This window comes from Sinocyclocheilus rhinocerous, unplaced genomic scaffold, assembly GCF_001515625.1.
Source record: "Sinocyclocheilus rhinocerous isolate Xijiao unplaced genomic scaffold, SAMN03320098_v1.1 scaffold148, whole genome shotgun sequence".
In the NCBI taxonomy this organism is placed as follows: domain Eukaryota; kingdom Metazoa; phylum Chordata; class Actinopteri; order Cypriniformes; family Cyprinidae; genus Sinocyclocheilus; species Sinocyclocheilus rhinocerous.
In genome coordinates this window covers 2,835,765-2,847,304 of record NW_015653472.1, presented here as the reverse complement: position 1 = coordinate 2,847,304, position 11,540 = coordinate 2,835,765, and the positions used below count along the sequence as shown (strand labels likewise).

The 11,540-nt window shown below is 36.0% G+C and overlaps 1 protein-coding gene across 2 annotated transcripts in view; it reads left to right on the top strand.

Annotated features, from left to right (window-relative positions):
• Positions 1-10,259: 10,259 nt before the first annotated feature.
• Positions 10,260-11,540, top strand: part of adcy6b (adenylate cyclase 6b) — a 48,145-nt gene continuing 46,864 nt past the window's right edge. For both annotated transcript variants that reach the window (XM_016522551.1, XM_016522550.1), the window contains exon 1: positions 10,260-10,463. The gene's annotated coding sequence lies outside the window, so the exon portion shown is untranslated. The remainder of the gene's footprint in view (positions 10,464-11,540) is intronic.

Below are 11,540 nucleotides of genomic sequence, written 5' to 3'. Positions count from 1 at the left end.
TAATAAGATTATGTGATATGAGATCGTTCCGTAACTCCCCAACCGGACCTCACCGGACAATGGCACGTTTTTGGTTACACCCAGCGTCACTACCCACTCCTTCCCTGTGAATTTCGAGCCCCGGGACGCCCCCGTTGGCTAAAACAAAGCGATAGAGTAAAATCTTTCCCCTGCGCTGAGACGGCTCGCGGGAGAGCTCGTGGGTGATTCCCGTTTATATCATTAAGCAGAGGTTCAAACTCCGGTCCGAACAACACTGGCCACAAGCTTTGGCCTCTGTTAGGGCTCAATTAGAAACAATGTTTCTTTTATAAAGTTTTATTTTGAAATGTAAGTCAATAACAATTGGCCGAAGCCAGAGCCAATGATGAAAGTCTTTGCGCGAAGAGACCCCGCCCCATTTTGGAGGTTCTGCCCACTTTTGGTGTTCACGCCCCATTTTGGAGATCTCCGGTCTGCAGTTATACCTACTTGGCTTGACGGCTCCGTTTTCAACTCCGCCCCCGACTGCAAGCGGCTACTCTCGTTGACTGCCGTCTGTAGCCGTGCTTCAAGTCGAACACACCTATTGTCTCCTCTCACGTGATTTTCCCCTATTCATTCTCAATTACCCCCACCAAACTCACGGCACGCTTTAGGGGGTCTCAATGGGCTCAGGGGAGTCAAGAGAGACGCGGACTCCTACTGTAACTTTACCTGCTGGTGTCGCTGTTGGACATTGTTTCTTTTGAAAAACAAGTGATTTATACTCTTTTTAATATTATATTTTGTAATGTTGGCGTTGTTTTATTTTTGTACTACACATTTTTGGGGAGACAATTTTGAGGAGACACTGCCTCCCTTGCCTACTCAGAGGAAACGCCCCTGGACAGTCATGGCCAAAAGTTTTGGCAGTGACATAAATTTTGTGTTTTGCAAAGTTTGCTGCTTAAGCTGTTGTGCTGTTCATTCACATTGTTTCTAGATTATTGTGTAGAGTGATCCAAGCATTTTAAATAATTGCTAAAAGCTTCATTGGCCAAAAAATGAACTTTTCACAAAAAAACATATTTCACTGTTTTTTTTTATCCTGACACAAAATGACCAGCTAACATTAATTGACTAATCATATCAGCAGCACATGTGAAAGTGCTAGTACTAGTCAGGTAAAATCACTATCATACACATTGAAATTTTGGATCCGTGGCCAGGCAACTTCCCGGATCTCAATCCCATAGAGAACCTGTAGTCAGTCCTCAAAAGACGAGTGGACAAGCAGAAGCCCACAAATTGTGATCAACTTGGAGAACTATTAAGGCAAGAATGGATCACCATCAGTCAGGATTTGGCCCAGAAGCTAATTTCCAGCATGCCAGAGCGAATTGCAGAGGTTATGAAGAACAAGGGTCAACACTGTAAATATTGACTCATTATATATATTTTTTTCCAATAAAAGCCTTTAAAATTTATGATATGCTTATTATTGTTTTTCAGTGTACCATGGAAACATTTGGAAAAATAATCTACAAATACTAAAGCAGCAAACTTTGCAAAACACAAAATTTATGTCACTGCCAAAACTTTTGGCCATGACTGTAGTTGTTGACTATGCAATAAATATTGCCTCAAACTATAGGAAATGAAAAAGGAAGATAGTTTTTGACTTTATACTCTTTAGAGTAATATCAAGAGAAACGCTGCTGTCTAAAACTAAAATAAACTCTACAAAGAAGCAGAAGACAATGTGGACTGAGTCATGTGTTGCGTAACGAGTTGTTCTACTGTCTTTTAATGGAGCAAACACACGGTAAACAGTGGGGAATTAACAGTGAACACTAGACAACAAGCAAGGACTGGACTGGACTGTTCTTTCTCAGTGGAAGGTAGAACGATCTTAATTGCAAAACAGAGAACAGAAAGCCGCAACAACTTAACACTGTTCACGTTCTAAACACGTATTGCTTATTGATTAGACCAGTGGTCGCCAACCCGTCCATCGCGATCGACTGGTAGATCTTTATCACTGTCCCAGTAGATCCCGAAAAAAAAACAGTAAAATAAGTACAAAAATGCATTACATTTATGGGGTTATATCAATGTATCACTTAAGGGAACTGTCTTGAGAAAAGTTTCGATGGCAATGGCATTTTCTTCTCCGTATAAAGCGCAGCTCTGCTTTGTTTACAGCGGTAAACAAGGAAACGCTATATTGCGGTCGGTTTATAAGCAGTGTTGCCAAGTCTGCGGTCTTCCCGCGGAATTGGGCTACTTTAACACTGTTGCCGCGGGTTGTTGTTTATGTCCGCGGGTTGAAGCGACCCCAATAACGTGATATTTAGTCCCTGGAATGTGAATTTTACTGGAAGATCCCCGCCGAAAAACGTGTATTTTACCCCCGGAATGCGAGTTTTACAGGGGAACCCCCTCGAAACGCTATTGGACTAACGTTAGTTTTATTGCGAAAACCTGGCAACCCTGTTCATAGGCGCCACCTGCTGTCAGAGAGTGCATCTCATTCAGACCTGCTGTTTTTGTTTCGTGCAGATGTTTTATGTAGCAAATAAATAGTTTAAAGCCAGTTTTTTTGTTATAAAGCAAATAGCCAATAAATAAATTTGCTTAAATATCAGTATGTATCAGAATCCAATTTGCTAGTTAAAAAAAAGAAAGAAAGAAAAGAAAATCTGAACTCTGAACCAGCTATGATCGGCGCATCACTAATAAAAATACTAAGTAAAAGGCCTCAAATTTGAAGTACAATCTGGGATGTCTTTTTCTGTCAATTCTTCAATAGGTAGATCTTGTCTTTCATAAAGGCCGAGGTCAGGGATCTTGGGCCTAAAAAGGTTGGTGACCACTGGATTAGGCACTAACAGGTGAATTTGTGTGAATTACATCTTTGTTGTACAGATCAGTGTGTCAAGAATAATTCTTGACAAAACTATAAGTGTGATGATGGGGATGCATGATAAAAAGATCGATAAACAGACATGGACTTTTAATAAGATTTTTTAGCGATGAAAATCACCAAACTTAACTATTAAACAGCTGGGCTGTAACCTATCTCTACCCGCAGCCTAAATAGACACCATGTTTAAGCATCGCAGGCTCATCTCTCACTTGGTTTACTGCATCGCGAGCATTCATTCTTTCCGAATAAACGCCCATAGGTAACCTGCATTTTTAATGTTACTGGTTTGAATCGGACTCGTGTGAATTCATCATCGACAGCAAACACAATGCACCGGTGAAAGGAAGGATTCGATGACCCTATTCCTCATAAATAATGGAACAGCACTTTCACGTTGTCTTTTAGGCCTCAGACAGATAAAGATGGTTCGAACTAGTATGAGCTGATCCAGTTCAGCTTACAATGCAGCGTAAATAGGGACGCATTAGATCCACACCATCTATCTATCTCTATCTAGAACATACTTTCATCATGTGTGTATTTTATACGTTGAGAAGCAAAAGAATAGTTGACAAATAACATGGACATTCAAGGTAAAAGTGTATTAATGAAAATTTGCTGAAAATATTCTCACCTTTAGGCCATCCAACATGTATGAGTTTGTTTCTTCATTGGAACTCAGAATTGTGATTTGCTTTGCACTTCTCGGCCACCGTAGAACAGTCCATAACTCATAATAACGCTTCCTCCAGTGTAAAGTTCTTCCCTTCCAGGTCTTCCCCTGTTGTCCTCTCACATCAAAATCCACTGACATATTGGTTAATAACTATTTTGGACTGTTTTTGCTTGTAAACAATGCTTGATCTGTGCATAATTCTATTAATTCAGATGAGACTTTTTTTCGAGGATTTTATCCGAAAGCAACAGTTTGAAGTAAAAAATGTCTTAATGATGGATATGTTTCTTACAAACATGCAGCTTTTTGCTTCACAAGATGTTAATTGATGGACTGGAGTCGTGTGGATTACCTGTGGATTATTGTGATGCTTTTATCAGCTGTTTGAACTCTCATTCTGACGGCATCCATTCACTGCAGAGGATCTGTTGGTTAGCAAGTCATGTAATGGTAAATTTCTCCAAATATGTTCCGATGAAGACATCTACTCAGCTACATTTTGTATGGCCTGAGGGTGAGTACATTTTTAGCAAATTTTCATTTTTGGGTGAACTATCCTGTAAAGTGTAAAGTTAAGTGTATACTTTTAGTCACCATTTATTTTAACTTTTTCCTTCCTTTTTATAACCTTTTTTTTTGTGGGTGTCAAATCAGTAATTTTTAAAACACCAAATATTGTATGTAGTCTCTCAATTAATATGAGATCCTAAAAACTGCATGCAGAATAATCATACAAGAATTAGAAAAATGTTCAGTGGTGTAGCATGTCACTCTGCAGTTGTCTCTGCATGTTATCCTCCTGAGAACCAGAAAAAAAAGTTTTGGGAATTTTGTTGTTTTTTATGTCATTACATTGGTTGTTAGAGCATAAGAAACAAATGGAGAAAAATATTTTTGAAAAAATATATTTTATTCATATTTTAGTCTATGTCCTTTGTAGAGGACGCCATGACTAAGTTATGCAAAAAAATAAATAGACATTAAAAGGCATGTATAGGCAAAAACAATGTTTTATTTTTCATTCACCAATCAGTTTTAAGGTTTCAGGCTATTGTAGCTTTGTACAAAGATGATTCTCGACTTAGGTTAATAAAATGGGATTAAATACATAAATGATATTTGTCTTATTTAACATATTTAACTATTGCAGGTTTATATAATATTCTGAGTTTGCATTTGACTGTTTTTATTCATTTTGAGGAATACTGAATCTGTTTTTGTGCAGTGAGAAGAGTAAATAATGTTCATATTTAGTCCTACAGTAACATCAGCACAACGCCTCTGCCCTTACGTTTAAATTTTGGGCTTAACTCCCCATTTTTCTCAACATGGCAACATGAGAGCTGTCAGTCAAGACATGGGAAACAAAGTAACTAGCGTTACTTATTTGAAAAAGTAACTCAGATATTTCCTTCTAAATTAAAAAGTAATGCGTTACTTTACTAGTTACTTTCAAAAAAAGTAATCTGATTACGTAACTTGCGTTACTTGTAATGCGTTACCCCCAACACTGGTTATGAAAGATATAACATGATTTGATATTCTACTGTACTTTAGAATATTCCATATATGTGCGTAAAATGTCCAATACATTGCATATATAATGTGTTCTTGGGGCAAACCATAATGCAAAAAGAAGTGTAATAATAGGAGTAATAACTTGGCATTATTTTCATAAGAATATCTCATATTTCATAGGAATATTGATCTGTATATTTTTTCCCTATTGACTTGTGTCTTCCCAAAATGCCTGATTAACATGATGTTTGTCCTGGTGTCCTCTACAGAAGACATGTATGAAAATTACGCCCTGTTTCGTAACAAAAAATCATATTCTGATTTGACATTTTTCTGAGACGTTTATTTATGACAAACAATTGGAAAATTATCCGGATTTAAATTATAATTTCCCTAAGAGTGCTAAATTTGATCATTCTGTCAATATCAGTTATTTTTTTAAAGACCTAGGAGAGGGAGTGTTTATGATCAAACCTCCAAACATTTGATATCTCTAAAAAGCCCTAAATGTGCTCTGTACACAACATAAAACTGTGCCATGTAAAGTCTCAGAGAAATTCACTAAAATATAATATCTTCTACAGAGGACAAACGTCTATGCCTGGGTCCCAGGAGGATATGTTAGCTACAAAAGAACAAAGAGCAAAAATGTACAACGTCTCCCAGTCTGTTTCCCATGATGCTTCAGTGACAGAGAGAGTCAGTATCTTTGGTTGTGCAGGCACAAGGATACTGGAACTCCTCTCGTTTTTCACTGATCTGGCACTTTGGATGGGAACAGGACTTGCAGTGCTGTCTGTTTTAGATTTAACTATTCCGATTACTTTTGAAGGAGGTTATATCAATGTTGAAAAGACAAAAGACTTTTGTAAGCTGTCTCTCTCTCACACATACACACTCGTTTCCTCTTACCAATTTTCAGATGGAGAAGACCTGCAGCCACATTTTACATATTTAACATATTTTGTAATAACGTAATATGCACAGAATGTCATATTCCTAAAACATCATAGATAAGAATTATGTGCATTTGGAACATACTGTATTATGTAAGAAAAATACTCTTTTAACGAAATCAGTTAAACTAGAATGGATTTTTCAACACCAGGCAAAATTTATTTAATGCTGCCCTCTGGCGAACATTTTGAAACACTGCAAATGTGCAATTAACATGACAAAAAATTATTTACATTAATTATTAGATTAAATGGAAAGCCATGTAATTTATTTAGTTATTTATTTGCATCAGTAATTACTGAAACCTAAAACTCTGTACTCTTATTTACTTGTGCGTGTCGAAGAAAGGCTTCATGAAACGTTTGGGAAAACTAAAATCAAATTTGCAAACACTGAATCAAATCGTGAAGCAAATAAATCAGTTAAATTAATAAAATCCTACCTATGTATAAAACACACTACAAGTTTAACGTGAAAGGAACAAACTATAAAGAATATAGTGAAGTTTGTCATATTTAGTAAATCGAAATGAGGAAGCTATTGCATTTTTATAAACCCTAGATGGCAGTACACTACAAAAAAATCGATGTATTATTCAATGTGTTACTCGCCATTTCTTTCTAATTATTTGTTAAATTAATTAGCAATTTGTTTTTCAGTGTAGGCAACAAAATATTTTGTCTGTTACAATAAATAAATAATAAATAAAAATATTACATTCTAATAGTATTATAAAAGTTTTGTCTCCTGGTAAATATTGTCTCTTTTACTTTTTTTGCAAAAAACTTGGGAACATGTTCTCATCTGAACACCTTTAAATATTAAATATTGTAAACATGTAGTATGCCATCACAGTGTGGCATTAATTATTGGAAAAATGGAATCACCAGTAAAAGACAAGCATTGGCTATTTAATAGTGGCACAAATGGGTGAGAGGAGGCATTTGATAAGATGTGTGGTTATTGTAGGAATCCATTAAATGATCAGCTTGACTACTGATGAAACAGAGACAAAATACACGTAAAAACACTGGAATAAGACTGTTCTAAAGCTGATGAGGACGATGTTTTGTCATGGATAGAACCTGTAGACAAGTGTAGTTATTCCTCTGACCTCCAATTTCATGCTTTGCTTGGGGCTGCTGAAGATTTAAGACAGGAAATGAAAACTTCAGACAGAACCGAGTCAGAACAGAGGCTTGCAGACGGTAAATGTGCTGGAAGGAGAAGTCGGAGGTAGATAAAGCACAGGGAAACTACTGTGGGAGTTAGTGTGGAAGGCCAAAGCCCAGTTCATTTCCTAAAATATTTTCATTCTTGTTGTAAAAGTGGAATAAGGGTTTATTTGAAAGTTAAAGTGTGTGTTTGTGTGGGGAGTTATTGATCTGGGTGGTAGGCAGTGGCACTTTACTGCTATGGGAGGAAGTGTTTATTTAAAGTGACATTATGTTTGGAGTATTTGGGCACTCAAACATGCAGAGGGAGATATTTTTGTCATATTGTGCAGTATTAGAATAATTGTTTAGTGTCAAATTGTACACATTTTAGACTTTGTCTCTAATTAATATCATCTGTCTCATCATTTTGTGCTTGTAATATCATAGGACATTGGAGAAAAGGTATTTCAAGGTTCCCTCACCTTTTGACCAATGAATTTCTATACTTTTTCCAGTCATTCGAGATTATTGAAATCCAAAATTAGATAAAAAATAATCATGTTATATAGATTGCACTCACAAAATGATATGTGACCCTGGACCACAAAACCAGTCTTAAGTCGCTTGGGTATATTTTTAGCAATAGCCAAAAAAACATTGTATGGGTCAAAATTATCGATTTTTCTTTTATGCCAAAAATCATTAGGATATTAAGTAAAGATCATGTTCAATGAAGATATTTTGTAAATTTCCTACCGTAAATATATAAAAACTTAATTTTTGATTAGTATTATGCATTGCTAAGGACTCATTTGGACAACTTTAAAGGCGACTTTCTCAGTATTTTGATTTTTTTGCACCCTCACATTCCAGATTTTCAAATAGTTGTATCTCGGCCAAATATTGTCTTATCCTAACAAACGATACATCAATGGAAAGATTATTTTTTCAGCTTTCTTTGATGTATAAATCTCTAAATTTCCAAAAATTGACCCTTATGACTAGTTTTGTGGTCCAGGGTCACATATATATTTATATTTATATTCATATTATCTGTATTTCCTGGTTATTTCCATTTTCCCATGATTGTAGGAAGCCTGTTACATGTATATGTGATTGTGGGATGGTCAGACCCTCTCACAAAAGGTGGTAGTTTTCATTTAAATCATGAAAACCAGAGTAGTAAAACATTTTTCCCTATAATCTGTTTATGAGCCTGATTCAAATAAATAAGTTTATGACTGTAAATTAAACATGTTAACATGAACGTGGGATTTGCTGTGGGAAATCTGCCTCAGTAAAAACAGATACAAACCCTAAAGCACGACCACAGAGGACACTAGTCACAGCTCTGACAAAGGAGACCAACCTGCACTCAAAGGTTATGTGTTCTGTAAGCAGAACAAATAAAACTTTATTTGCATAGTGGGTCCACTAACCAGTCACACGCACACACACACACACACACACACACATACACACGCACAAGCACATATTGTTTTTATCAGCGTAGAATCCTCATTCAAGCCTCACAATGGAGCTTCAAAAAGCAAAACAGAAAGAAAACACTGTCCAGAACAACCACTTTAAAAGGTAGTGAAGCCACAAGTCTGTTTGTAATGTACTGTTATGTAATTATTCTGATGAAAAACATACACTACCAGTCAACGGTTGGGTCACACCTACTCATTCTTTATTTTTACTATTTTCCACCTTTTAGAATAATACCATAAAACAAATGGAAGTATGGGACTTATGCTGTGAGCTGAACAATGTTAAACAAATCCAAACTACTTAGACTTTAGCTTCATAAACAAAGCCACCCTTTACCTAGATTGTAGCTCTGCTTCCCCCAGTCAACTTTTAAACATTGTTGAATGAATATCTATATATGTTGAACACTTGTTGTCTGCTTTTCTTTCACAAGGAATAATATTTATTTCATATTTTATTTAAAATAATACATTTGTGAAAGAATTCATATACAAACAAAATTATATCCTACATTTATTTATTTATGAGAACCATGAAGTCAGTTAAGTGTGTTCAAACCTGTGGCTATGGTAGTGTGTGTTTACACAACATAGAACAATTAAAGATCTTTAGTGTCAGCAGGGTAAGTGTGTGAAACATTTTCATGTTCCTGTATGTATGATATTCTTTGACCTGTTTTAGCACAAACACATACAGAAGAAATCTATATTAGTGATGACCTCATATAGATGCAATGTTTATTTATTTATTTGACTGGTTTACTATACCGAATACCTCTAAACCCTAACCTAAACCAGAAACTTGTTGACATATTAGATTTGAAGCAAAACATATTTTGGCTGATTTATGAACTTTTCAACTAGTTATGAGCACTTCAGTTGGCCTCATAATTTTTTTTCAATGTTTGACTATATGTCTATTTGACTGGACAACAATTATGAATTTAAGACATTTACACACACATAAACAGTTAACACCTCATAAGACTTTAAAAATTAAACACAGTAATGGTATTCTGGGAAATTAAGTCTTTCCCTGCTGGTTCATAAAATGAAAAACTAATTTATTGAATGTAATGAGTGCATATATACTGTATGTATGTATGTTTCAGGACAATTTACATATTTGTTTTTCATTTTTGTTGTTAAAAAGCACACTTATTTCAGTAACATGTTTTCTTTGAATTTCAATTTATTTTAATTCTACTTTTCTAAATCTAGATTTAAAATTCTCAATTCAATCTTGCAAGTGTACAACCCTGTGTTTCTTATAGTGGGGACTTTCCATGAAATATTATACTTTTTTATACTGAACTAATAACTTATGTCTAACAATATCCCTACCCCCACATCGAAACCTTTTTGAATTTCAACGTTTTCATTTCTATTTAGCATGTTTATTAAGCCTGCCCTTGTGGTATTTGGGCTGGTCACCACAATGTCAGAAATGTAGCTGGTTTTACTGTCTATGTGGAGACATTTGCTCCCCACAATACTTACACAATGTAGGCAACATCAAAGCCACACACACACACACACACACACACAGAGAGAGAGAGGCTGCACCTCTAGGGGGGCTCCAGACTTCAGTGGATAGTAGCAGCGCGTGAAGAAGCATGAAGACGAACGTGACCGTATCAGCAGCGTGAGCGAGAATGTAACCATCGCCCAGTCACTCGCCGTGCACACACACGCTCTCGGACAAAGCGACAGTTCTGCTCCGTGATTTCGCTATTGAAGCACGTTGTGCTGCTGATTCATGGGGGCTTTCGGTGAGTGCTGCTGCTTGCCCTACGGATGTGCTTTCGCTTACTCTTGAAATGTGTGCTTGTATTACAGTGTGTTGTGGGGCTTGTTAGCAGCGGCAGCGGCGTAAGAACCGCGGACAACATGTTATAGTTGCAGTATTTGTTGATGAAAGCGAATTAACAGTAGAGAAAGGATATGTTGCTGCGTTTGTCTTTTAAGATCTATCTCTTCACGATCGGGTATGTTGAGCTTGCATTCAGCAGCAGTAACCTTACTGCAAAGGAGCTCTATAATGCAATGCACCAGAAACCAGACACATTCTCCACATTTCAGAGTTTATGGTGATTACTTGTTTAGCAACTGTGACAGCATTTAAATGTAGTGTGTCTAAATCATACTATTGCACTAGATAGGTCACAAGGTTGTCTAGTCTTTGAGTGTTATGCCTGTAGACTCTCTCATGGTGTTGCTTTCAAGGTATAGACACATTTGAAGTGGGATATGCACTGACTTATTTTATCATACCTGTTTTTCTTTGAATCTTTGTGTGTGTGAGGTGTTAAAGTAAAGGCTCTTTCTCCTGACATAGACATTACTGTTTGTAGTTTTACTGCAGCAAGTTAAACGTTTTTTTATCATCCCTTACGTTTTTTTTCTCATGTCAGTACTGAATGAATGGTTGAATCTTTCTGCCAAGTTAAATTAGTGCTTGCAATCGAATGTGAAGCCACAATGTCTCTAGAGTGGGATCCATGAAGGCAAAACCAGTCCAAGTTTCCCACAGACCACCATAACTTTATTTCGATAGCTGTGTTTGATTTTGATCAATAATACACATTTTGCCTTTCAAGCTTATACATTAAAGGGGAGTAGAATTTTAATGTGTATTTTTGACATGTGGTTGTTTTTTATCATCTTTTTTTTTTCAGCAAAATTGTAGGTTAGAAATACACGTTTCAGAGAATGTGGTTATATTGGAACGTGAACATTTCTTTTGTTTTTCAAATTTTTAGCACATTTTTGACTATTTCATTTTAATGAATTAGACTATGTATAAATAGTGTGTGTGTGTGTGTGTATATATATATATATATATATAT